The 27,934-nt window shown below is 34.6% G+C and overlaps 1 pseudogene across 1 annotated transcript in view; it reads left to right on the forward strand.

Annotated features, from left to right (window-relative positions):
• Positions 1 to 21,351: 21,351 nt before the first annotated feature.
• The window catches only part of LOC149568305 (uncharacterized), a 45,695-nt pseudogene continuing 39,112 nt past the window's right edge, over positions 21,352 to 27,934 (forward strand). The window contains exon 1 of the transcript XR_016362538.1: positions 21,352 to 21,589. The product of XR_016362538.1 is annotated as an uncharacterized LOC149568305 (transcript). The remainder of the gene's footprint in view (positions 21,590 to 27,934) is intronic.

Consider the following 27,934-nt stretch of genomic DNA (forward strand, 5'->3'; position numbering starts at 1 on the left):
TTCTTATTAAAAAAACTATCATCTACTTAATTAATTTAAACAAACTTATATACTAAAGTTAAAACTATTTTTTTATTAAAAATTTAATAAATATTTTTATTATCATAAAAAATAAATATTGTGTATTTAATTAATTAAACATATTGTATAAAAAAATATTATTAATAGAAAACGTATGTCGTTGTTTTTAATTATCTCTTTTATTAGTCATTTCAAAAATTAAAATAAACAATTATATTGTATAAGATAATAACTATATATAACTTAAAACCTTTTTTTTTGGGTAAAAACGATATGTATTAATCAAATAAAGTATTATAATTGTAAAAAATAAATGTTCTAATTAAAATAATATTCTTGAATGAATAAAATAGAAAAAATTTAAATACAATAATAATATCTTCACATTTAAAAAAATTATAATAATATTTGAAAAAACTTTATATACAAAATTTAAGATTAATTTTTATATGAACAAGAGGTTGATGAAGGTAAGATTACAAAAAAGGGATGGTTCAAGTTAAATTTTGATGGAGCATCGAGAGGCAACCCAAGTAAAGTTGGCATAAGATGTTGCATTCACAATGACAAAAGAGAAGAAATTACCACTATAGCAAGGTGCATTGGAGAAGCTACTAATAACTAGGCAGAGATTTATGCTTTAGTAGAAGGACTCTTGTTATGGAAACATTTGGGAATAAATAAGTTAGAAATAGAAGTAGACTTGGCCATGATTATAAATGCTCTTAGGAAGGGAGCTCTTTCTAATTGGAAGCTAGATGCAAAGCTCTTGATAACTTTAGAACTATGCAAAGCCTTCAACAAAATAATAATTAACCACATTTATTGGGAAGAGAATAAGAGAACAGGTAGCTAGCTAATATAAGGATTGATAAAAAAAAATTAAATAAAGTATTAATCTTGACTTCAGTTTATCTAAAATATATTTAATGATAACTTGACATACTTTCAATATCCTCGGAAGTGTTTAAATTATTTTCCTTTTTTCAGTAATTGATTCCCTTTGAAAGCTCTATAATCACTTTCTTATGTTTATTTTGTGTTTCTTTCTATTTTTAATTTAATATTTGGTGTTTCCTTGATGTCTATCTTTTTAGGATCTCAATGTCTTTAGCAAATTTATGTCTTTCTTAGGCTTCTCTAACCTCCTAACAAGTAGTATAGCATTTTTTGGATGTTTATCTGTGCTATTTTCGGTCACACAAACAAAAGGGATAACTAAGGAATTAAGGAATCTCCAATGATTTAGATGGAAAAGGGCAATACTAATGGAGTAATGCCCATCTTTGTCCTCTCGGTATCCCCTGCGTGGGGTTGTATAACTATGGCTTCGGCCTCTTGCTTATAAAAATAATATTTAAAAATAACAATAAATTACTTTCTTAATATATAATTATTTTCTTTATTTTTTAATAAATAAAATAATCAAAATTAAGTATAATTTATATTAAATAAAAATATCAAAATTAAAATTAAAAATAATAAGATATCTAAATCTCTAGAATATTAAATTAAATAGTTTCGTATAGAATTCTTTGCTTTAAATGTGTATGGACCTTGCAATCAAACTTTAAAATCTCAGGTATGGGAAACTCTAATTGATAAATGTAATAATGTGAAGAAAAAATTGTTTATTTTAGGTGGTGACTTCAATGCTATCTTATCCCCAATTGAAAAAAACTAGGAGGAAAAGGATGTCTCAACCAAAGTCACTTGGAATTTGTAGAATTTTTGTATCTGCAAATGGTTTGTAGAATGTGGATTTAAATAATAGGAAATTCACATGGACAAACCTTCGTAAAGGTTTTACAAATATAACAAAAAGGATAGATAGGTTTCTCCTAGGGGGGACAATGTGTGATACAAAATGATTATGCCAAGTAGACGTAATGCCTTTAAGTGGTTAGAGATTTTTCCTATATGTCTTCAAATTTGGGATGACTCTTCTCTGGAGAGAACTCCCTTCAGGTTTGAAAAAATGTGACTAAGAGAAGAGCGGTTGGTAGACTTAATTCAAAACTGGTGGAATAAGGCTCCAAAAAGATCAAGGAACTTAGCCTTCATTTTCTTCAAGAAACTTCAATTTTTGAAGGATCAATTAAAAATTTGGAATAGAGTAGTTTTCAAAAATATTTTTGATGAAAAGGTGAAATTAGAAAATGAGTTGGCAGAGGTTAATGACATAGTAATGAATTGGGGAATGGATGAATCCCTTTATAATCAAGAGGTGAGCTTGATAACGAAGTATAATGAGGTTCTACATAGAGAGGAATCCTTTTGGCAACAAAAATCTCGAGAGCTTTGGCTTAGAGAAGGTGACAGAAATACGAAGTTTTTTCATAGTTCAATTAAAGGTAGAAGAGTAGTCAATAAGATTTTTACTATCAAGGACAGACATGGTAGATTGCTAGAGGATACAGATGATATTAATAAGGAAGCTATAAATTTCTTCTCAGAGATATTTGCTACAAAAACTCAAGAGAAAAATGAAATGATGAATTTATTGGATGGAATCCCCAAACTAATCAGTAAGGAACACAATGCTATGTTAATGAAGCCTATTTTCGAGGAGGAGGTTTAAAATGTTGCTTTTAGTATGGGAAGTAATAAATCCCCAGGGTCAGATGGGTTCCCGACACTTTTTTTTCAAAAAACTTGGAATGTGATTGGAAAGGACCTTTGGGAGGTGGTGGAAGAATCTTAAAGAGGAGGCTTTATTTTTAAAGACTTTAATAACACCTTCTTAACTTTGATTCCAAAAAAAGGTTCCAAGGATTCATGTGAGGATTTTAGACCAATTGCCCTCTGCAATACTACATATAAAGTCATAGATTGAAAAAAATTATGCCAACTATTATTTCAGGGGAGCAAAGCGGGTTTGCTCTAGGTAGATCTATATATGAAGGGATTATTGTGGTGCATGAAGCAATTCACTCTCTAAAATTGGCTAGAGATATAAGAATGATGATCAAATTGGACATTAAGAAATCATATGACATGTAGATAGAGCCTTCTTTCTTCAAGTTCTTAATCGGTTTGGGTTTGCTCCTATTTGGTGCAATTGGATATGTAGTTGTATTTCTACACCAAGGCTATCTATATTGATCAATGGTAGTCCACAAGGTTTTTTGAGACTACTACTAGTAGTAGAAAAGGGGACCCTCTCTCCCCTTTTCTTTTTATTATTATGGTGGAGGTTTTGGGGCAGTCTATCAAAAGTGCTAATCTAAATAGAGTGTGGAAAGGCTTAAAGATAGCTAGGAGGTTTGACCTAATTACACATTTATATTTTATCGATGATACAACTTTTATGGGGGAAGCTTCTATTCTAGAAGCAAGGTGTATTAAATCAATTTTGGAGAAGTATAGTAAAGTGTCAGGATAGTTCATTAATTGGACTAAATCTAAAATCTTTTTCTTTAACACCCCTATCCCCACCCAAGAACATACTAGTATAATTTTGGGTATGAAGTAAGGTTCATTACCAAATAAATATCTTGGGATTCCTCTTTTCAATGGAGCTAACACTACTACATTTGGGCCTGAATTATGATGATAGGCCATCGCAATTATGACAGCAACTCATTGCCCAATCAACATCAGTCAAAATTGGCTCCTGTTGGACAAGTGTCAAACTTTTCCTGTTGCAAGGTGTGATGGCAAGGGTTATCGTTGCAATTGAGATGACTATAAGTGTTGTAAATTGGGCTACCATTATGGAAAACTGTTCATTCTCACCATAAGAATTGCAATGGAAATCTATCGAAGACATCGTCGCAATTGTGACATCTATGCAATAGAAATACTATGGGTCCCACAGCAAGCCATCGAAAACCTCCATCACAATTGGGGTGGGCATATGGCAAGAATGTTGTGGGATTGGAAACCGGCCATCACAATTTCAACAATGTGTTGTATTAATAAATAAAAATTGGCGGCAAATATTGAATAGCTATATGCAATCATAGGTTAATATTGAGCTTCACTTGGTTGTAAGAATAGTTTAATATTCTCTACTAATCAAGGCCAACCACGTGAAGGTGGAAGCTCATTTGGCCTCACCCCCCCCAACATCTAAATTTCACATTAACATCTAAAATCTTTAAGAAATGATCAATGTTTAAAGTAAAAACATTCCAAACCTGCAAAAGTGACATCATTTTCCCATCTTTTGGTCCATGTCATTTTTCTGTCGCATCTAAAATAAAATTATGTCACTCTAAATCAAGAATGTACGTGCAGCTATGTTCAAATGCATGGATAGCAGGTGAAGTTGATAAAACAAAACACGATTACATTTATTTAATAGGTCTATTAAGTTTTTAAAATTATAGACTATCATCATGAACACTGTTTGTGATGATCTATAACTTAAAATACCTAATTAAAGACCTCTGGCAAAAATGCAAACATGTTGCATTTTTTAGCTCCACCTGATGTTGTATGCATATGAATTGGCATTGCATATTGAACTATGGCATCCTTCCATAATGCCTGAAACCAAGAGATTCACACAATTAGTTGTCATACAAACATAGGTTATTATTGAGCTTCACTTGGTTTCGAGAATAGTTTAATATTCTCTACTAATCAAGGCTAATCACGTGAAGGTGGAAGCTCATTCCCCCCCTGCCCAACATCTAAATTCCTTGTTAACATCTAAAATCTTTAAGAAAGGATCAATCTTTAAAGTACTTGGAATTTCCTCATTGCCTCCTACTACTCTCAGGGGAAGTCCATCTTCATTGCTCATGAGAAATTCATCACATGGGTACATCCAAGAATGTCCTCATCACCTCCTACATAAAATGAATCCAATATTACAAAATTCCCCCTAAGAAATAATAGTTCAAGTGAAATAAACATATGAAAAATGAGAGAAAGAAAGAGGAATCTACTTACCAATAGGTGTTGCCATTGCATATGTGGCCATGCTACCTGTTGAGTGAGTTTTATTATTTTTTCTGTTGCACCAAGATCTCTCTATTTATATACATACATGCATACATATACACATAAATACACATATAAATGTATATATATGTACATACATACATACATACATATATAGAGATCACAAAGGCATGACAACAAGATCCAAAGATCACAAGGGCATGACAACAAAATACAGTGATCACAAGGGAACATACATACATACATATATACATAGAGATCTTTTTAAGGTGTTAAGTGACTTACCTCAAGATCCTCAACAGAAATGATGTAGACTAGGAAAAATGGGCAGAGTTCACAATAGTAGATATTTTTAGAAAGAAACAAACCATAACCTAGTTAAATGGGTCTAGTTGTTAATTACTTGGGTTGCTATATATATGTATATTTAATTGGGTTATGGCTTTTTCAAGGGAATGGGCCTCATGATTATGGCATTTACACAGAAGCAATAATTGCTTCTTCAACTCCTTACACTCAACTCTTCACTAAAATTATCCTTCTAGCAGTGAGAATAGTTGCTACAAATTCTTGGAAGCTAAGGGACCCTGAACCGATGCTACATTTTTTGGAGACATGGGAGAATTTACTACTGGCTTTAGTACTTCATAGCATTCTGGATCATGTAGTGATGTCCAAATTAACAACTATAGTAGATACTTGGGATGCAAAGATCACAAGGGCATGACAACAAAATCCTAGATCTCTGCATGATATATAGATACATACATACGTATGTATATATATATATATACACACACACACATACATACATACATACATATACATGCATGCATGTATGTATGTATGTATGTATGTATACAAAGAGATCTTTTTAAAGGTGCTTATTACATCTTAGCACAACAAAAAAATTGATCCAATTTCATACATATTCCAGAATCCAAATAATTAAATAATAAAACTCACTCAACCCGTGCTAAGTGACTTAGCTCGAGATCCTACACAAAAATAATATTGATTGTTCCTTTTATTGTACCTAATCTGATGATAATTCTATAGGAATTTGTAATCAACCCAAGTAATTAGCAACTAGACCCATTTAATTGGGTGTGTGTGTGTGTGTGTGTGTGTGTGTGTGTGTGTGTGTGTGTGTGTGTGTGTGCGTGCGTGCGTGCGTGCGTGCGTGCGTGCGTGTGTAACTAGGTTACGGCTTCTGCAAGGGAATGAGCCTCATGATTATGACATTTACATAGAAGCAAAACTTGCTTCTTCAACTCCTTACACTCAACTCTTAATTGAAGTTATTCTTCTAACAGTGAGAATAACCGCTACAAATTCCTGGGAGCCAAGGGACCCTAAACCTATGCTACATTTTCTGGAGACATGAGAGAAGTTACTACTAGCTTTAGTACTTCATTACATTCTAGATCATATAGTGATGCCCAAATTAACAACATTATATACTTGGGATCCTCGCAGGGAGGGCATGCCAATAGATGCATGGTTACATCCTTAGCTTCCATTGTTGGGCCATTGTATATAGGCTTTATATCCAACCATTCATTATAAATTGGGGAATGCACTTCATGCCTAGCATTCAAGTGATGCATTTGCATATGCAATTTTATCACCTTGGAAAATTGTATTTGATCCTACTAGTCGGGAATAGTTGATTGTTCATTTTATTGTACCTAATTTGATGACAAATCTACAAGAATTTGGAATCAACCCAACTAATCAACAACTAGACCAAATTATCAGCAACAGTAGATACTTGGGATCCTCATAGGGAGAGTGTGCCATTACAATCCAAAACTCGCATAATTCAAATCAAGTTATTTATCTGTAATTCTTTTAAACCTTTAATAAGATAGACATAAAAAACCAAGTCTGTTAAATCCCAGATTCCAGTTAAATTTACTGGCAAACATAGAACAAATAATAACATAGTCCACTAATTTTTTTAACATGTTCCTACATTGTTAATACCTTATCTTAGCTAATTTTCCTTAATCTAATTGAAGTCAAACTGGAATTTCAAAAACTTTTATTTCTTGAGCACATAGAAAATGTAATTATAATTAAGAGGCACAAACAAGTAAATATATTTCAAACCCCATTGCAAAAGAAAGAAATCATTAAATATAGATACTCTTTAAAAAGATGAACAAATTTTCTTCTAACAAAATTAGATATATTCTACGATTTCTATATGATATTTCAGCTAGATTTTCTCGTGAGAAATCATGTTTGGAAAAAAAAAAAACATAGATTTGAAATAAAGTTTGTATTAGCCAAAACCAAATAAAAATCAACTCAATTTTTCCACACCATTGAAAATATCATTTCTTCCTACATTGTCAAAAAAATTCAGGAATCTCTTTGGTCACAATGTCAAACACTTCTAGAAGATTTTATAATGCACTTGGGTCAAGAAAGATTACATGCAAGAATTATCTATGCGATATACTTGCATTTAATAATTAAAAAATAAATGTAGAATTACAATCTATGTTTTTATATAATTATTATTAAATAAAGAAATAGGTCTTATCACAAGACAAGATGAAGGCTCAGTTATCTATGGACAAGGGAGTAAATTTCATAATTAGGGAATCCTAACAGACTTGCTATCTAGAAACTCCTTACAAAGGATTTGTTTTGAATTTCCAAGGATGTTGATATTCATGATGTTTCTATAATTACTACCTATAAATTTTATAGCTCCCAAAGACTTACCTTTCCCCTTGTTGAAACATCTAGATAGAGGGAATGTGCTTAAGAAATGGTACAACAACCTAGAAAGAGTACCTAAGAAGAAATGGATCTCACATTCATTCATTAATAAAATATAGAATTCATTCATTATCACATGAAGTAAAAAACAATTATGAGTATCCATAAAATAATCTCATAATGTCCAAAGCTAACATCTAACATTAGTTCATCCTTTAACATTCATTAACAATAGCACAATAAACACATAACATTTAATAACACGTTAAAATAAGGTATTTAAATATGCCTCAACCAATTATGATTTAATTTTGGATCACCTACTTGATTAGTTTGGAATTTTGTTCTCACCCAAAATCATAACGTGTAAGAACAATTGTGCCAAAAAGAGTGTAAAAAGGTGATTATTGTGCACCAATCATGTTTTTTAGCTCTTTTGGAACAATCGTTCTTACAATTTTTTGGCTCAATCTCCAACTGGTCAATATATGTTTTGAAAAATTATTGTTGGACTGTGAGCCAGGAAAAAAGGAAATATCAAACTTGAAAAAGATGTACATAAATGCAATTAAATTTTAAACTTCTATTTTATAAACTTACAAATAGAACCATAGAATTATAAGAAACTATTGTGGTTTGTACTATTTGAAAATTATAGTTACAAGTGATAAAGTTATATACCTTTGATTCAGAGAGAGCAAATAATAGAAATGAAGTATTGCAGAAGGTGCAAGCTCAACTGCCCCCCCTTCCCATGTAGATGACATTGTTAAGTAGAGAATAGTTACATACATACATACATACATGGTTAAGTGCTACCTAACTATGTCCAAGGCATTTGCACACTAGAGGCATACTATGCCTACTAGGCTACCTACATACCCGTATCCACAAGATCAAGACCCTTGAACTACTCATTCTAACAAATATTTAGTTATGGTTTCTAATTGTTTTGATGTAGTTGTATTCCTATAACCACTAGTGAGCTTTACTCACCTAATACAACTCTTTGCCATCGTACACCCACTCAGGAAAATTAGGCAATTTTCTATAATTACAATATTGTAATATCCTGGTGCAACCTTTGTGTTGTAGTTTACAATTAATCTAAGGTTAAGCTATATACATCCCAACTCACTCCTTATATAGTTATGTTTAAAAGCTTGTGACAATACCCGTGGCCATGCTACCTGTTGAGTAAGCTTTATTGTTTTTTTTTTTGTGCCAAGATCTCTCTATTTATATACATACATACATGCATGCATGCATATACACACACATATATATACATATACATATGTATAAATGTATAGACATACATATATAGAGACCACAAGGGCACGACAACGAGATGCAAAGATCACAAGGGCATGATAACAAAATGCAACGATCATAAGGGCATGGCAACAAAATCCTAGATCTTCATTGATCTCCACAATCCACAAGATCACTATATATACATACATACATATATATTAAGATACATACATCTGCATATGCAATTTTATTGCCTTGGAAAGCTATATTTGATCCTACTAGCTGGAAAAAACTGATTGTTCATTTTATTGTACCTAATTTGATGATAGTTATACGTGAATTTTTAATCAATCCAACTAATCAACAACTAGAATGTGGTCTTTGTTTTATCATTGGCTTTGTTCAAGTTCTAATTTTAATGAAGTAACAAAGTGGTTTTTAGGGTGGAAAGGTGATGTAGAAGCATCTTGGGTTTTCTTAGTGGCTACTTTGGAGTTCATGGGAGGAGGTTCAGTAGTTTCTTTGGAGTGGTGCTCGGTCACTATTGAGTTTAGCGATGGTCAAGGTTCTCTATCATTGAAGGAGCTCGACAAGTATTGTTGTGCTCAACATTTATTGGTTGCTCGACATGTGTTGGTTGCTTGACATGTATTGGTTTCTTGGAATGTGTTGGAAGTTGACAATTCTTGTGGGAGCTTGGTGATGCTTGGGAGTTCGCTGACACTCGATAATATGTTGGTGTTGACCAAATTTCTTGGTGCATTTAATGCATGTAGCATGTGATCATGACATGGATCAATTTGGGAGTTTATGTGGACCTATTTGTGGTCTTGATTATCTCTCCTATGTGCATTTAATCATGGTTCTAAACTTGGGGCTTGTCTTGAGTATTTTTGTGTGGTTATCATGTGTTAACTGCAGGTTAATGCAAGGGTTAACATTTTGTATTTAATGTTTGTTGTGAGTCAACTTGTGGCTTATATATACATTTAATGCAAGTGGTTTATTTAATTTATAATTGCTAGGGTGACTTGTGGCTTAGTTAGGTATAAGTAGGGGGTCTTGCAAAGTCTTTAGGTATTCATTCATTGAGAGGGAGTGGATCCTGAGTTTAGTGTGGAGTAGCTAAAGGGAAAGTTTTCCTAAGCCTATGGATAGAGCGCCAAATGTAAGGTAGTTTACAACAGGATTGTGGTGGAGTTGTGAGTTTGTGAGAAGGGCTAGTGGCTACAGTTTAGAAACAAGGAGGTTGCTTGGTGGCTTGTGAGCACAAGTTGAGATCTTGGAGGTTTCTACCAGATTGTTATTATGTTTCAGATCTGGGCTAGCTAGGGGTTGATTTGGATCTTGAGGGATCTTGTAGAACTATTTTTGTAATTGTTGTTGTATTTGGTCATAACCTAGAAGGCCTTACAACCAAACATATTGCATGTAAACAATTATTTTTATGAATAAAGACTTGCATTTGATATTAGATCATATATCTTGTGTTGTCTTTCTATTGTGTGGTTATTTGTTGGGGGCTAGGACATCTCCTTTGGGGATTCTACATCCTTTCATTGCATCAAGTGGTATCAGGGTGAATATTGTTCCTAAGTGTGTCGATAGATTACTGAATTTGAGGTAGTTTGCACCAGGACTTGGGTTGAGAGAAGTTGATATGAGAAGATCTTGATTTGGTGGTGGATTATTCTTTCTGGAGTCCTAGATCTCTTGGTTGTGAGGTGGAAGATTTTGGTTCTAACTTGTAATTGCAAAGGACTTGTAGATGCATTGATGGATGCGAAGATGGAAGGTTGATCTTATTGAGGCATGATCGTAGAGAGTCTATATATTCAAAATCTATGTTCCTGGACTTGTGATTTGGTTCCTAGATTTTTGTATGAAGTGGCAAGTTGCGATCTGACTTGCAAATAATTAAAGTTTTCACAAGGAGCATTGGAAGGATTTGTTGCAAAGGGTTTGCGAAGATCTTGGAAGATGACTCCAAGAGGATTGAACCCTGGGATGATTGTAAATCTTCGTGATGTGGTGGAGAGGAGGTTTTTTGAGATGCCTGCTTGGTTTAAAGCTAGTTTGGTTGATCGAGCTAAGGAGTTGTCTGCTCGATTTGAAGCTAGTTTGGTTGATCAAGTTAAGATGGGATGAGGAAGGTATTTTGTATATGTTTGTGGAGTTGGAGTCTATTGATCTGAAAGAGAGTTGTCTAGCCGGTTATAAGACTTGTTCGAGAGAGAAGAGGGCATGACAAGGTTGAGGTGGAAGAGGTTGGTTTTTTTGACCAGTTTGTGGAGTTTGATGTGGAACCTACATAGCAACTTGAGGTTGTTGCTGAGGATATTCCCAACCTTGTTGATACTAGGATGGAGGTTGGTTTTTATATTTAGTTCGTTGGGTCTGACATGGAGATTGCAGAGCACTTGATCGTCGATGATATAGTTGTTGTTGGTGGTGAGTTGTATATTTAGAGCATCTTATTGACAGCAATGTAATTGTTGGTATTGTGAGTTTGGCATATGTTGCTAAGGGGTTACATATGGTTGCTGACAGGCATTTTGGTGCTACTAGTATGGATTCACTAGTTGTTGATGTGGGTGAGAATTTGTTGATGAAGCATTATGTTTAGTTTATTCCTAGGAGTGAGCATGTTGATTGGATGGTTAAGATTCTAGTGTTTGACAAAATGATGTGGATGTGGATGATTTGCATGTTGGTTTTCTTGCTCTTGTTGGAGTGGAAGCCTTTGGTCAAGATAAAGTTGGTTGTTGATCTTTCTTTGGGCATCAAACTATGGGACACACTTTTCTATTTACATGGGGAGTCTGATGTAGGAGAATCTTGGGTTTGCTTGGTGGCTACTTTAGAGTATGTGGGAGGAGGCTTAGTAGTTTTTTTGGAGTAGTGCTAGGTCGTTATTGAGTTTAGTGATGGTCAAGGTGCTTGATCATTAAAGGGGGCTTGATTGCTGAAGGAGCTTGATAGATACTATTGTGCTTGACATGTATTGGTTGCTTCACATGTGTTGGCTTCTCAGCATGTATTGGTTGCTAGGCATGTGTTGGAACTTGGCAATGCTTCTGGGAGCTTGGAGATACTTGGGAGTTTTCCAACACTCGATAATATGTTGGTGCCAACTAGATTTCTTGGTTAATTTAATACATGTAGCATGTGATCATGACATGGATTGATCTAGGAGTTTGTGTGGACCTATTTATGGTCTTGATTATCTCTCCCATGTGCATTTAATCATGGTTGTAAGCTCGGGGCTTGTCCTAAGTATTTTCATGTGGCTATCACGTATTAACTGTGGGTTAACGTAAGGGTTAATGTTTTGTATTTAATGTTTGTTGTGAGTTGACTTGTGTCTTAAATATGCATCTAATGCAAGGGGTTTATTTAATTTGTAATTGATAGGCTGACTTGTGGCTTAGTTGGGTATAAGTAGGGGGTTTTGTGGAGTCTTTAGGAATTCATTCATTCAGATGGAGTGGATCCTGAGTTTAGTGTGGAGTAGTTGAAGGGTGAGTTTTCTTGAGTCTATGGACAGAGCAATGAATGTGAGGCAGTTCACAACAAGATTGTGGTGGAATTGCGAGTTTGTGAGAAGGGCTAATGGCTATAGTTTAGAAACAAGGAGGTTGCTTGGCAACTTGCAAGCACAATTTGAGACCTTGGAGGTTTCTATTAGATTGTTATTATATTTTAGATTTGGGCTAGCTAGAGGTTGAGTTGGATCTTGAGGGATCTTGTAGATTTTTTTAAAATAATTGTTGTTGTATTTGGTTGTAACTCGAAAGGCCTTACAACCGGGCATATTGCATGTAAACAGTTATTTTATAAATAAAGAGTTGCATTTGGTATTAGATCATGTATCTTGTGTTGTGTTTTCATTGTGTGGTTATTTTTTGAGGGCTAGGACATCTCCTTTTGGGATTCTCCTACCTTGCACTATGTTAAAAGGACTATATAATGAAGAAGAAACTTGAAAACTTGAATGTTGAAATGCTGAAATGAAAGCTATTGAGGATCAAACACCCATGGCAAAGTTACAATGCAATGTAAATTTGATTTTAGATATAAACAAAAAATAGAAAACACAACATAAATTATTCCCCATTTATTTTGATTGTGGAGAGCTACGTGCGAAAGAGGGTGGAGAGCTCCAAACGTTGGTGGAGATTTCATTTTCGTTCCCTTGTGATCACTGTATTTTATTGTCGTGCCCTTATGATTCTTTGCATTTTGTTGTCATGCCCTTGGTGGAGATCAGTGGAGATCTAGGATTTCATTAGTGTGCCCTTGTGATCTTTGTATTTTTGTGCCCTTGTGATCTCTATGCCTTTTACAACACTACAACATTTGGGGTCAAATTATGACGGTGGTGTAATTTATGGTGTTTGGACCCAAATGTAGTAGTGCTTACTCTATGATTTTCTTCAAGGGGAGAAGATGTACCTATGTAAATTTTCCTTTCTTTTCCTTCTAAACATGTATCTCTTTATGTTTCCCCCAACAAGTTATTAGAGAAGCTTCTCTTTATGTATATATATGTGCATATATACATACATACACATGTGTATATGTATGTATATATACATATATATACATACAAACATACATATACAAAGATCACAAAGGCATGACAACGAGATACAAAGATACATATATACATACATACATACATGCATACATACATACATACATACATACATACATCTGCATATATAATTTTATCACCTTGGAAAACTATATTTGATCTTTACTCAATCACCAAGAGATAATATAATTTGTAAGTACAAGTTTCTGCATACTTAGTTTGGTTGAATAGTTTCAATTGAAAATTTGAGGATCGTGAGTCTACTCATGATGATAATGGCTCCATGTATTAGGTCTTTAGAGGAGAGAGACTTACAAAAGATTAGATGTTGTTAAAGGATATAGGATGATTCATTTGTGTGAATGGTTGATCGGGCAAGTTGTAGAAATTAGGGTGTCAATTGCAAGTAGTTTCATTAATTAGATAAGGGAATCAACTTTGAAAGTGGGATGATCAAAATTGGCTTGTCCATCCTTCTGATAGATGTCTCTATCTCATAATAGAAAATTACCTCAAATGACAAGCGACAAATTATTAAATATATGGAAAATCAGAAGAAAATTCACCTATAATATTTTTGAAGGACAAAAATATAATAAAAATATAATTTGGTGGAAAAATCCATGAGCTATGTGGCTCCACATTGTGGCTATTTCATTGTCCAGTAGTGGAAACTCTTCACGTTAAATATGAAGATCTTGAAATTGAAAAAGATAATTATCAAAGATCTATATTTGTGTTTTAGTGATAAAAAATATACAATCTAATTTTAAGAAATATAATAGTCTTAAATGTATACGATTAAATAAAATAAACTAGAGTACTAGTTGTAGTTGTATAATTCTAGTATTATTGATTATGTTAAACAAAATGTTCGATAAAACAAGTATGAAGTAACATAAATGGATCATCTTCTCGATACAATTATGACTTGATGTGAATGCATATGATCATTACCTAGATGATATTATGCATGAGATCTTTACTCAATCACCAAGAGATAATATAATCTACAAGTACATATTTCTACATACTTAGTTTGGTATGAATAAATTCAATTGAATGTAAGAATAATTGCTTGTGTGAATTAAAGACATGAATGATTAATTTAATTTAGCACAGTGACTATGCAAGTGTATATGTATGCATCTAAAGTAGTTCACACAGTGAACTGATTTACATACATACATGCACATATACATACAATCATCATAATCAATTATCCTTCAATCTGACCAAAGCTATTATATATGAACAAGAGATGCATGTTTAGAAAGAAAAGAAAAGAACATTTACGTAGGTACCTCTTCTCCCCTCAAAGAAAATCATAGAGCAAGGGCACAGAGATCACAAGGGAACATCAACAAAATCCTAGATCTCCACTGATCTCCACCAATGCTTAGAGCTCTCCACCCTCATTCGAAGCTTTCCATCATCTTTCATGCGCAGGTCTCCACAATCAGTCAAAATTAAATGGGGATGATTAATGTTGTATTTTCTTTTCTTTTTTGTTTATAATCCACAATCCACAATCTACAAGATCTCTCTGCATATATGCAACCATGCATGCACACACACACACATGCACGCACACACACACACACACACACACACACACACACACACACACACACACACACACACACACACATCTATACATATATACATACGTACATGAAAATAACAATGCACTTTCTAAGAGTTTACAATTGTTCAACAAATTTAATGTTTTACAAGAAAATGCATTTGAAGAATTGTTAGCTCGGAAACAAGAACATGGTGTTGAAATAGTACAAAAAGTGCTTGACGTGAGAGGTTCGCAAGTAAGGGTGTTGACCAATCTTGAAAACTTGAATGCTAAAATGAAAGCTATCAATGATCAAACACCTATGCCAAAGTCACAACACAATGTGAATTTGATTTTAGATAAGGTAGAGGTAGATATTTAGAAGTTTGATAATCAAAATTTAAGGCACGAGAGCAAAGGAGAAGGAGTGGCTTTAGAAAGAGACAACACGATGGAAACAACAAATAGACAACATAGAGGATATTATGGGAGCCACTGGATAGAATCTAGGAAAGTGTTGCGGTAGGTACTATGACATTGGAATCCCTTGCAAGTGTCTTTGAGAATTTACGATCAAACTATCAAATACTTGTAAGAGTGTTTCAAGTATTGACACAGTCTCCTTGCGATGATCCCAAGTACCAAATGCTTATAAGAGTGTTTCAAGGTTGGGAACCACTACAACATCCTTTGCATGGTTTAGAGGTAATGCCATTGTGGTAGAGGCTTCTACAAGGGAATGAGCCTCGTGATTATGACATTTACACAAAAGCAAAACTTTCTTCTTCAACTCCTTACACTCAACTCTTTGCTGAAGTTATTCTTCAATTCCTTGCATATGCAATTTTATCACCTTGGAAAATTGTATTTGATCTTGCTAGATGGGAACAACTGATTGTTCATTTTATTGTACCTAATCTGATGATAGCTCTAAAGGAATTTGTAATCAACCCAATTAATCAACAACTAGATCCATTTAACTGGTTATGGCTAGTTTCTTTCTAAAAATATCTGCTATGATATATTTTTGTAAAATTTCTTGCAAACTTTGCCCATTTTTCCTAGTCTACATTATTTTTGTGGAGGATCTTGAGGTAAGTCACTTAGCACAAGTTGAGTGAGCTTTATTTATTTTTATTTGGATTTTAGAATATGTATGTAGCTAGATCAATTTTTCTATTGTGTAGCTAAGATGTAATAAACACCTTAAAAAATATCTCTAAATATATATGTTCAAAAGGAGATATAAAGAGATACTTGTTTAGAAGGAAAAGAAACCAAAATTTACATGCCCTTGAAAATTACAAAGCCAGGGCATGGAAATAAAATCACAGAGCAAAGACACAACATGACTATGAAATCACATAGCAAGGGCACAACATGGCAACAAAATCGCAAAGCAAGGGCATGACACTAAAATCGCAAAGCAAGTGCACGACAACGAAGGACAAAGATCACTAGGGCATGACAACCAAATCACAGAGCAAGGGCACCACAATGAAATGAAGAGATATATCATAGGAACGAAATGCACAAAGCACATATGCATCATCACGAGGCTCGTACCCTTGCATAAGCCATAAACTAGTTAAATATACGTATATATCAACCCAACTAATCAACAACTAGACCCATTTAACTAGTTATGGCTTGTTTCTTTCTAAAAATATCTACTATGATATGTTTTTGTAAAATTTCTTTTGGACCCATTTTTTGTGGTTTGCATTATTTTTGTGCAAGATCTTGAGGTAAGTCACTTAGCAAGGGTTGAGTGAGTTTTATTATTTTATTATTTGGATTTTGGAATATGTATGCAGCTAGATCATATATGTAATAAGCACCTTGAAAAAGATCTCTTTGAATATATAAAGAGATACATGTTTAGAAGGAAATATAAAGACATACATGTTTACAAGGAAAAGGAAAAAAATATTTACATACATACCTCTTCTTGCCCTTGAAGAAAATCGCAGAGCTAGGGCATGTAGATCATAAGGGCACAACATGAAAATGAAATCGTAGAGCAAGGGCATGACACGACGGTGAAATCATAGAGCAAGGGCACGACACAACAATGAAATTGCAAAGCAAGGGCATGATATGATAATGAAATCATAGAGCAAGGGCATAGAAACAAAATATAGAGATCACGAGGGCACAACAATCAAATGCACTAGTCGCAAGGGCCATGACAATGTTCACAACTCTCCACCCTCATTTGGAGCTCTCCACCTCTTTCACGCACAACTCTCCAAAATCAAAACAAATAGAAAATGATTCTCATTTTTTTTTTTGGTTTTTTTTTGCTCGCAAGGGAATTGTGATTACGATGCCAACATTAGTATTGCGACAACGTCAGAGACAATTGCAAAAAAAAAGCATGAAAATGACCACAAATTATACTGTCATCACAATTTGAACCCAAATATTATAGTGTAACAAAGCTAATCTATGGAAAGATATGTTATATGCCTGTATTAAAAGATTGGATAGTTAGAAAGGAAAATGGTTAACATATGTTGGTAGAATATTACTGCTACAATCAATTATCTCGACAATCCCAGTCTTTGTAATGAGTTGCTTAAAGACCCACCTTAAAGAGTCAAGGTATATTGAATAAAGGATTATGAAATTTGTTTGGAATAGGGCTCAGCAGGAGGAGGAGATTCCATTTATAGCTTGGGATAGGATTTGTAACCCAAAGAAGCAAGGGGGGCATGCCTCAAAAAAGGGCATGTGGTAAACAAAGCACTTGGAGATAAATTGGTGTGAGAGATGTATACAAACCCTTCTCAATTGTGGGTGTAGATTTTACAAGCTAAGTATCTTGATTCTAGGTAGGCATCAAGAATTTTGATGGTTAGAAATCCACCAAAAGGCTCTATTGTCTAAAATTTCATTCTGGATTACAGACAGATTATTATAGATCACTTATCCTGGCAGACAAGGGATGGTAAAATGGCCTCCTTTTGGAATGACTCCTGGAATGGAGCACTGGTTCTCACAAAGTTAGATGAGGTTTTGTAGGCTCTTACTGAGGCCAGAAAGACTAGACTCCCTTGGAACTAACAATAGATCATAATAGAGTGATGTAGAGGATCTTTAGTGATAGACGTGTGATTCATAGAGAGAAAGATGATAGGATCATTTGGTGTGCAACAAAAAGTGGGGCTTACTCAACAAAAATGGGATATCAAATGCTCAGTAGAGCATAATGCATAGAAGAATGGCCATCAAAATTAGGTTGCGATAAAGACTATTTGTAGAAGGCAGGGGCCTTCACTTGGTTAGAAATTCAAAGAAGAATTTTAACTTGTGAAAGAAGAAAGAAATATGGGTTAATTAGACCAACTCGATGTATCCTATACATATCCTTTATTGGTCTAATGTGAATTTGCAGAGGAGTGCTGGCAAAAATTAAGAAATCTAAATTGGTCTAGCCCATTGCCAAATAAGTTATGGCCTCTGTTCCAAGGATGGCCAAAAGACTTTAAAAAACTACCTTTTCAAAGGTTTGGATTATAAGCCCATCAATAGTTATATGGGAGGTGTGGAAGGAGAGAAACAAGCAGATTTTTCAAGATAAAATAGAATCGATGGAGAGAGTTTGGAATCAAATTCATAGATCAATAGGTAAAACTCTGTAAGTTATCACTTATAGGGGACAAGTGAATAGGATTTTTTCTTCTTGGGATTGCTTGTTTGTAGACGATATACTAGATGGGTTGGGATCAATCATGAAGTGGTCAATCTCTAGAATAGGGCAAGACATAAGCAAGTGCTTTAAGGATGAAGATGATGCTCGCCATTATGGATATGTGCCCTTCCTGTGTTGGAAAACACAAGTGGATAAACCATTACCGTTTCATAAAGATGAGGAGGCGTGGTTGAGGGTTGCAAGAGAATTGGGGAGAGTGGAACAGACAAAAAATATAGCTAGCTTAGGACCTTGGAGAAATGTCCCTCATCATTGAAGAAGTAGTGTTGGGTCTTGGTTTGGCTCGGGCGGTGATTGAGTATGATGGCTAGGTGATAGATGAAAACAATTTTTTTGGGGCTTTGGAATGGAGGAGATGCGAGGTGGAAGATTTTGGTTTTTTGACACTATCTAGTGAAAGTGTGGAAAAAGGAAGAAGCCGCGAACAACAAAGTGACTAAGCTTGATTTTGTGAAAATATAAAAGCTCGTAAGGTTTTTCGATTATGCATCATTGTAAAATGTATAGACTTCACAACTTTAATAGTTAATAGTTAGCATAGATGATTGGCTTATAAGGAGGATAAGCAAGTATGGGGGAGAAAGGATTGTGGGGAGGTAGAGAGGTAGGGGTAGATGTTATTTGGATTTGCACTCGATGTAATGCTTTTTAAATTAATACAAAAAACCTATTATCGATAAAAAAATATAGATTCGTATGAAATAACACATATTTGTATTAATTGAAAACATATATTTTATATTCTAATTCTGGCAATACAACTAATTTTTTTAATATGTTTTTTCAATAATTAAAGTAATGAATATAAATTATCTATTTTATTAAATTAAAATACAAAAATTAGAACAAATAACAAATTGACTCATAAATCTCTAAAATAACATATAAAACATAAAATCATCTATTTTGTTATATTATTTTAACTTTTTTCTTAAAACTATGCATAAATTTTATCATGTTTTGAACTCATGCTTATAAATATAGGGTTAGATTTTTCAAATAACCACAAATTTGAGAAGGCTCACATGTTGAAAGGTATTTGACACTCGTATGAATGAAATTTAAATTGTATTTTTAATTGTCAATATTTTGGTAGTTGTCTATTTTGTATAGTGTTAAGTATTAATTGTCTATTCAACATATTGATTATTGCTAAAATTGAACAACTCCTACAAGCATTGATATTAAGGATTTGTGAGTTTGTGTTTCAAGGCCCTTTGAATAGATGCAAGATATTTTGTTAGATACAACTTGTCGCTTGGTAATATCTACACATGTTTTGGATTGTAATATTTTTTTGTTTTATTGTGTCGTATGATTTTAGGTTCAAATTAGTCCTCTAAAAAATTTTGCAATTGTTTCAAATTCAGTTTTAGTAAGTAATTATTACATGAATAATTTTTTTTGGGTTTACTAACCTTTACTTTCTTTCTTTTTCAAACATTTTGATCAAGATTTAATGGCTTGGTATGGAAAATGTTTCATTAGCATCTCTATGATTGCTATCAAAAGTATATTGTGATCTAGACACTTTGTTTATTTGAGCTCACTTCGATAATAATAAATTTTCCTGCAAATGAGAGCCTTTAAATAGTGTCACTCTAATTTTCCCTTCTTATTACATTTGCAGGTTTGCAATTATGTAGAGAGATTCTGGTAGTCGATCATCAAAATATTTTTCATACCTCCTTTGGGATGAAGGGGAGTTTTATGTTCAAGATTGGATATCAACATGTGGGAAGGGTTGATTCGACAGTTCTCAAAATATTAAACCATCAAGTAGACAATGACAAAACATGAAAGGATGCTTGAAGTTATGCTCTATATCAAATTTTTTAACCCAATAGTTTGTCACTTCCAATCATCAGACTTCCTATAAACAAAGTAAAGAGCATTGAAGCTTTAAAAAGAAAATCACACTTGCCTAGATACAACAATGACAAATGACAATGGAGACAAGAAGACTTTGTCTTAGAGACAACCTTCAATATGACAATGAAGGCGAATGGACTTGATGCTCTCTATAAATTTGAGAAGCAAGATTTTGCATGGTGGTTTTCCCTAGAATTTTTACTAGTTGAGCAGATTGAGATACCTTTCACTTTCTTATTTCTTAAGTTGTTGGGTCCATCTTCCATAACAAGAATTTTGTCCGAGTAACCTATCTATTGGGCAACTCTATTCTTCATGCCAAGACTACAAGAGCTAAGAAATCTCTTTGATTGAGGCAAATGATACACGTAATAGGAATACTTGAACAATTTGTTTAATTTTACATAGTTACACATATAAGTAGTTAAGTTAAAACATGTACAAAATTGTTTGTTAGTTATTCTCTTGCACTTCTTATGATGCAAGTGTTAGTAATACATTTAACATGTCCAATGTGTTGACATTTTCATATTTTTAACAAGACAATTGTAATTTTACTAATTTAATATATTCCAAAAATCTTTTCATATTTTTAAAATATAAATTTACTATTTTATTTATTTATTTATTGAGAATGCCAAGTTTGAACTAATGACCTCCCCAAAGGAAGCCATGTTTTTGGTATACGACGAAGGTTTGAAATAGATTTAGAAGTGAACGACGCGGGAAAACCTTTGGAGAGTGGAAATTCGTCTCAATCTCGTTACCGTCGCAATCTGTACGATGATTGTTCAAAATTCGTTTCAATCTCATTACCGCCGCAATCTGTACGACGATTGTTCAAAATTCGTTTCAATTTCGTTGCGGATCCGCGCTTCGCTCGCAGCAATCTCCCGGGTTTTGGAAGGTATGATATTTCCGTTACATCAGAAGAGTTCAGTTGTTAGCCTGTAAAACCTGTGCCTATATAAGCTTTCTCTTTATCTTCATACTCTGAAAGACTTGTTGATGCCGATGGTTCGATATTTTTAAAAAAAATCATCTTAATTTCTGGGTCTAATTTATCGGAAAACAACATAATCCGAATTTGGGCTTGTCTCAGTTTAAATGAGAACAAAAGGTAATTATCATACTTGGTTTACTGCAAATACGCCTTTCCATTTTTGTATTTATGTTAGCAGCTATGCTTTCATAAAAGATATACCTTTGCTTGTTATTAGTTGTCTGCTTGCAGGCTGGTTGGCGAGAATTTTACTGTTTCTTCAAGCAATTTTTTTTCCCGGTAGGATGGTCTGCACAGATAATTTTTCATGTAGGGGGCATCACATATTTAGAGATTTCACAGCGTACATGTATACCATAGTGTACACATTGAGAGCTCCCTGTTATCCTTTCGGTAAAATATATTTGGATGGGCAGCCAACCGCAAGATTTGGATTTGCTTTTGGCTTATGTACCTGCCCCATGTGTCAATTGAGCTATTTATATCCAAAGATGACATTATACTCCTATTTTAGTAATCCACATAAAACATTATCTTTGTCATTAAAATGGGAAATGTGGTAGAAGACAGAACTCCATTTACTTCATTTTTCCGGGAACGAGTTGAGGCATATTCGGGAACGGCAGAATTTTTCACATTCTATCTGGTACCCTGTCAGGAACCTTGTTAAAGTAGTTATGTATGCTGTTTCCATTGATCTGTTTCATGTGGGAAATGACCTGGGTTGCACAATGTTGCCAATGACCTGTTTAAGCTGGAGAATCATGCTAAGTCTGCTATCTTAGCTGGGGGATGAGGGAGGACCCAGGGATCATCGTAGAAATTTATGTTTTCCTAATTTTTGACCTATCATCTCACTGTTGTCACTAGAATGCACACCCTTGTTGAACCTGGTTCAACCATGCAATGAAACATTGGATTAACTCACAAAGTGTGGGCTTTGATAGTAGAGGTCAACCTTCAGAGAGGGCCAGTTCCCTTCAGTACGTCACTGGAACTTTTGCTCTCTGGGAAAAGGGAATAGAAATAACTTTGAAAATAACAACTACACCATGGGGCAATGCACCAAAATGAATTCATACCCATACTGCTTTTTCTTTAGACAAAATTGTTTTACACAACTTCAATGTGTTCACTCACCAATGCATCAGGGATTTGCAAGAAGGTTTGAGTTCAAAACAGTTTTTAGTCTTTAGAAGGAAACTTACAGTTTCACAGCTTACACCATAACAAAGTCATCACAACTTACAATCTGCAAAAGTATATTTTACTACCTAAAGGCACCAAAGAGACAAATATTAAAGGAATTTAATTTTTAAAATACAAATGACTTCACAGAAACACTCATCAATCAATATAATGCACACATTGAAGCAGCCACAAGGTTTGCAGCAGTGCACAATCTGAAAAATTGAGTCTCTTCGCATAATCAGATCAAAAGAACCTTATTCCAGGTTACAGTCTTGGCCAAAAGCCAGCAAGAACTCCCAAAAAAGCCTCCCTAGCTGTACTATATCTTCAACCTCAACAAATATGAGCGATAATAGGGCATGGTTAGGGTCATTAACAACTTCAATTGACCTGGTTGCGTTCCATCTTTGTTCCGGAAAGAAGCTTCTGTTGTTTTGATTTCTTGAAATCTCCTTGGGTGGTGTTAGATGAGGGAAGTGTTGACTTGGTCTCAACTTGCATACTTTTTTTGGAATCCCTTGGATGCCTGGCATATGCCTCCCAGGTGTCCCATATGTCATTATTTGTTGTTCAAATTGCTACAACTGCCTCATAATTGTCTTTCAAATCTTTCAACCTGCTTTGAGCCTCAGTTCCACGCTTTTAGAACATGTGAAAAACAACATTGAAATGATAATTACCTTCTAGGGACGTGGGATATTTTTAAGGATAAGAAAATGGCACATGCCACCATTAGTAAGAGTTTGTTATATTCATATTCCATTATCCATTCATCATTTAACTCATTGTCATTAGGTATACTGTGTCGTTGTGATTCATCTTTGGCTTTATCCTTATGTTTTCATTAAAAAAAACAATTGCCATTTCCTTGTACCTAACCTCTCTCATTTGTTTCTACTTTTCATGGTATCACCATGCGTTATGTTTATCAAGGTATTTATACTTTATAACTACAATATCTGATGAAATTCCATTTCATTATGCTTTGATGAATGTTCATAACCTATTCCAAAATTTCCCTTCTTGGCTTCTCTGCCATTTTACTCCATGATAATCTGCCCTTTTAGACTTGTCACCAATTATTGCTAAACTGTGACTATTTCATGCATGGACTGCCTTTACACCCTTTTCATGACATTCAACTCTCCTCTTTGTTCTTTCTGTCCTATTTCGCACTGCACTTACATCATATGTGGAGTCTTGTCAAAGCCTTTAAAGCTTGAAACTACCCCCGTATGTTGTCATTTCCTTAGAATTCTCTGACTGCCTCTTTCACAAGATGGTTATCCCAGTATGACTGTTCCATGCTCATTATCACTCTTCTTCTATCTCTGTAGGTTTTCATTACTGTTGTCTCAAATATATACTTCTGTAATTGTAAATCAATGTCATAGCATTCTTAATTCATACCTTGCTGCCCATTTCATAGTTTGAAACTTTGAAATGGTGCTCATGCATTTTGTTGCCCACTGTGCATATAACCATACTTCTGTCCTGCATGTCTTCACAATCTTCAACAAATATCTTTGTGGCCTCTTGTCATCATCATCCGTCAAAAGGAATGCTTATGCTTTCCTTGTTGTCTTCATTATATCTTTATTACATGCCACAGCAAACACCTTGTGATGTTTCATTAGACTGTTCGTTCTCCATATTAATACCTTGCACACCATTCCTCAGTTGGAACTGTCCCATTCTCCATGCTGTTATTATCTACTTCCACCCTTTATCATTCATTCTATGTCTGTAATGCCCCCTACAAGGTTCAGGCCTGTTATAACCAGAATTATCCCAAGCTGAGTTGACAAAGATATAATGATTCGGATCTATGTTATTCCATGATTCAAGGTGAGGAAAAATTGTTCATTTGTCAAACATATTAAGTAATTTGGCTTCTTTTACTAATTTTAATTCTTAAATGTCAATGCTGATCTTACTACTACTTAAGTTTGATAGGGAAGAAGATATGGATGTAACTAAAGTGCTTAGAGATGAGGCACAACAGGCTCCCTCAAAGTTTACCGGTCCAAGCCCTTATCCTATCCTAGGACTATACCCTCAAGGTTTAAGGGATGTTGATTCCTACCCTATCTTGGGAATCAATGTATTGGCTGGGTTTAGACTGCCCCTCCTTGGAAACACTTCAGTCCCTTCCTCTTCAGGTATTGAGTAGTAGCAGGATTCAATCATGGACATACATATTTATATATTTCAACCATTAATCTTTTCTTGATATACCTTATATTCCTTATTTATTTGTAACTATACTTCCTAAATATTAGAATACTGAACATACCAGGCTACTGTAACAGTTGATAGTTTTAATGCACCAATCCTTGCTGACACCATGTCTCAGACTATCAGTCCGAACTGAATACATCCTTAAATCTTTATTATTTAATAATCTTCAGTCCTTTGATGATAGCTAGATGTAGTTTATAATCTGTTTACCCAATTCTTCCAATGCCCGAATTGATGATGGAGTGTCTTCTTATAACCTATGCTTGGGACGAGGAGTCATGTGTAAAAGACATGACCCAAGTGTCTTCTTAAATTGTATAATTTCATTATCAATACTAGTTGCTGCATAATCAGAGCATTATTATCATGCTTCCTGATAACTTAATTGTCATGTGACATCGACCATTGTGTACTAATTGAAATTGTTTTCTAATGTGCCTCTTCATGATATAATGGATGTGGATTATAATTGCTGTCCTACCAAGACATTGCTTTAACATTAATTTTATTTATTAATTATGGTTGATACTCTTGTTGATTCATGTGACAAGTATTTTGAATCGCAGGCTTCCAGGTCAGTGAGTATCTTTATTGAGTATCGATATTTATGTTCTTGTTTATAAACGACTATTTTCTTCATTAGTGACAGTCTGCTGTAATATTGGTTATGACATACAAGTGGGACCTTTTGGACAATACATAAACTACTATATTATTCTTTCCTTTTACATATTCTATATCAAAGTTAAAAGCCTGCAATTTGCTCACCCAGCTTTGTTGGCGATCATCAAGATCCCTTTGTTTTAAAAAGAACTGCAAACTATTGTGATCTGTCTTAACAAGTATTGCCTAAATTTTGCCAAGGCATGCATAATTGCCAACATTTCTTTAGCATAGATAGAGTAAGACCTTTCGTTAGCATTGTGTTTTCTACTTTCAAAAGCAATTGGGTCCCTGTTCTGCATGAGGTCTGCACCAATGCCTTCTCCAGATGCATCACATTGCAGTTCAAATGGAAGAGAGAAGTTAGGGATGGCCAGAATAGGACATGAACAGATGGCCTTTTTGATGTTCTCAAAGGCTCGTTGAGCTTGTTTATTCCATCCAATAACTCTCTTTTTGGTTAAGTTTGTAAGGGGGCTGTCATTTTTTAGAGTCCCTTCACACACCTTTTGTAATAATTGCATGGTCGCACAAATCCTCTGGACTGAGTTAAAGGTTTTGGGTTTAGGCCATTCCTTAATAGCCTTAGTTTTCTTTTCATCAACGTTCATAGCTCGTTCACTGATCTTGTGGCTTAAGTATAGAATTTCCTATAATTCCAAATTCACACTTTAAATCTTCGCCATAAAGTGATCCTTGCTCAAGAATTTCAATTACTTCATTAATATGCTTGAGATGATCATGTTTTACCATATATGAGGATGTTATTGTTGGCTATTTTTGCCTCCATTCAGCCCATCACAGATATCCGATCAGAGTAATCTTTCAATGGGTTGGATTCTTGTTTTGGGTTAACCCACTAAGGTTGGCGGCTAATATTTTGTGTTAGCTCAGTTTCTTCGTTGATCGAGTGAACTCGGTTTATTCTTGGTAGAGGATCCCATCTTTGGCACTTGTTTTTAACACAACATGCATTGCGTAGATCGACAACGGAGATTCAACGGAGGATTATAAATTGTCGTCCGTTCTGTCAAATGGCAAGGTAGGAGATGCTGCCGCATGTCACTATTTTGATGTTTCCTCACGCTGCCTTGTTCCTTCAACGCTCTGAAACTTGAAATTGTGTCACGCTACCACGTGTCACCATTTCGGTGTTTCTTCACGCTACAGAGTCTCCATAAGGCTTCGAAGCCCGGAATTGTGTGACAATTGTTGTATCTGGCTCATCTTAGAGTCTCCTCACTGCATCTCAGCCGTTTGTTGGAAATAAAGATCATCTTGATCGACGACTATGTTTTAATCTCTCGTTAAGGGAGATTCTCTAGCATCTTGGCCGTCCATCTCGAGGGGAAGATCTGCATTGACGATGGTGACTTAATCTTTTGTTGGGAGATTTCCTGCGGCATCTAGACTGTCCCTTTCAAAGAGAGGACCTTCATCGATGACCACCATTCAATTTTGGGGAAATCAGATTCCCCCTCACAGTCAACCCTACATTTTGTTAGCAGACTGACTTCTTGCGGCCATGACACGTTAACAGGGCTTGTTCTTCAATGCCCAATGACTTCTTGGGCTTGGTTTCCACGACGCCAATGCCCTCCATGCCTCTTTAATGCATGTAATGATCAAATCTTTGGTGATTTGATCCCTTTTACGGCTAGATGCATTGTTTTTACCTTGCCTGTCACTTCCAGCATCGAGTTGCGCTCCTTGATAAAATCTTCTTCTGATTCTCAGTTATTGCTCTCCTCTGCAACTCAACTCCACCTTGGTTGGGCTTTGAACTCCATAGTTAAATCAGAGTTATGCCTAAACTCTTTAAAAGGCAGTTGTAAATATTTCTTAGGGGTTCTTCTCTGTTTGTATTTTGCAGTAGCATTATGCAACTCTTGCCTTCCATTAATGAAATAGCTCTATTTCTTACCTTCTTCCACCATTAATGTTGTGCATGCCTTCTTGCATTTTGTTAGTGTTGCTTCTTTGTTTTTCAAGTTATATGTTGTATCTACTTTGCTTATTGTTAATGCTATCTTGTGAAGCTTCTTCCTTGTAGCATTTTATCTAGTTCCTGATCTGCATATGAGTTGTGAGGGGTAATTGGAGTTGGGGAGTTATGTATATTGGAGTGTTTCATTGATGTTTCATGCAGTTGTG

This window comes from Cupressus sempervirens, chromosome 3 (genome assembly GCF_028749045.1).
Source record: "Cupressus sempervirens isolate cs-2001-9-10 chromosome 3, ASM2874904v1, whole genome shotgun sequence".
In the NCBI taxonomy this organism is placed as follows: domain Eukaryota; kingdom Viridiplantae; phylum Streptophyta; class Pinopsida; order Cupressales; family Cupressaceae; genus Cupressus; species Cupressus sempervirens.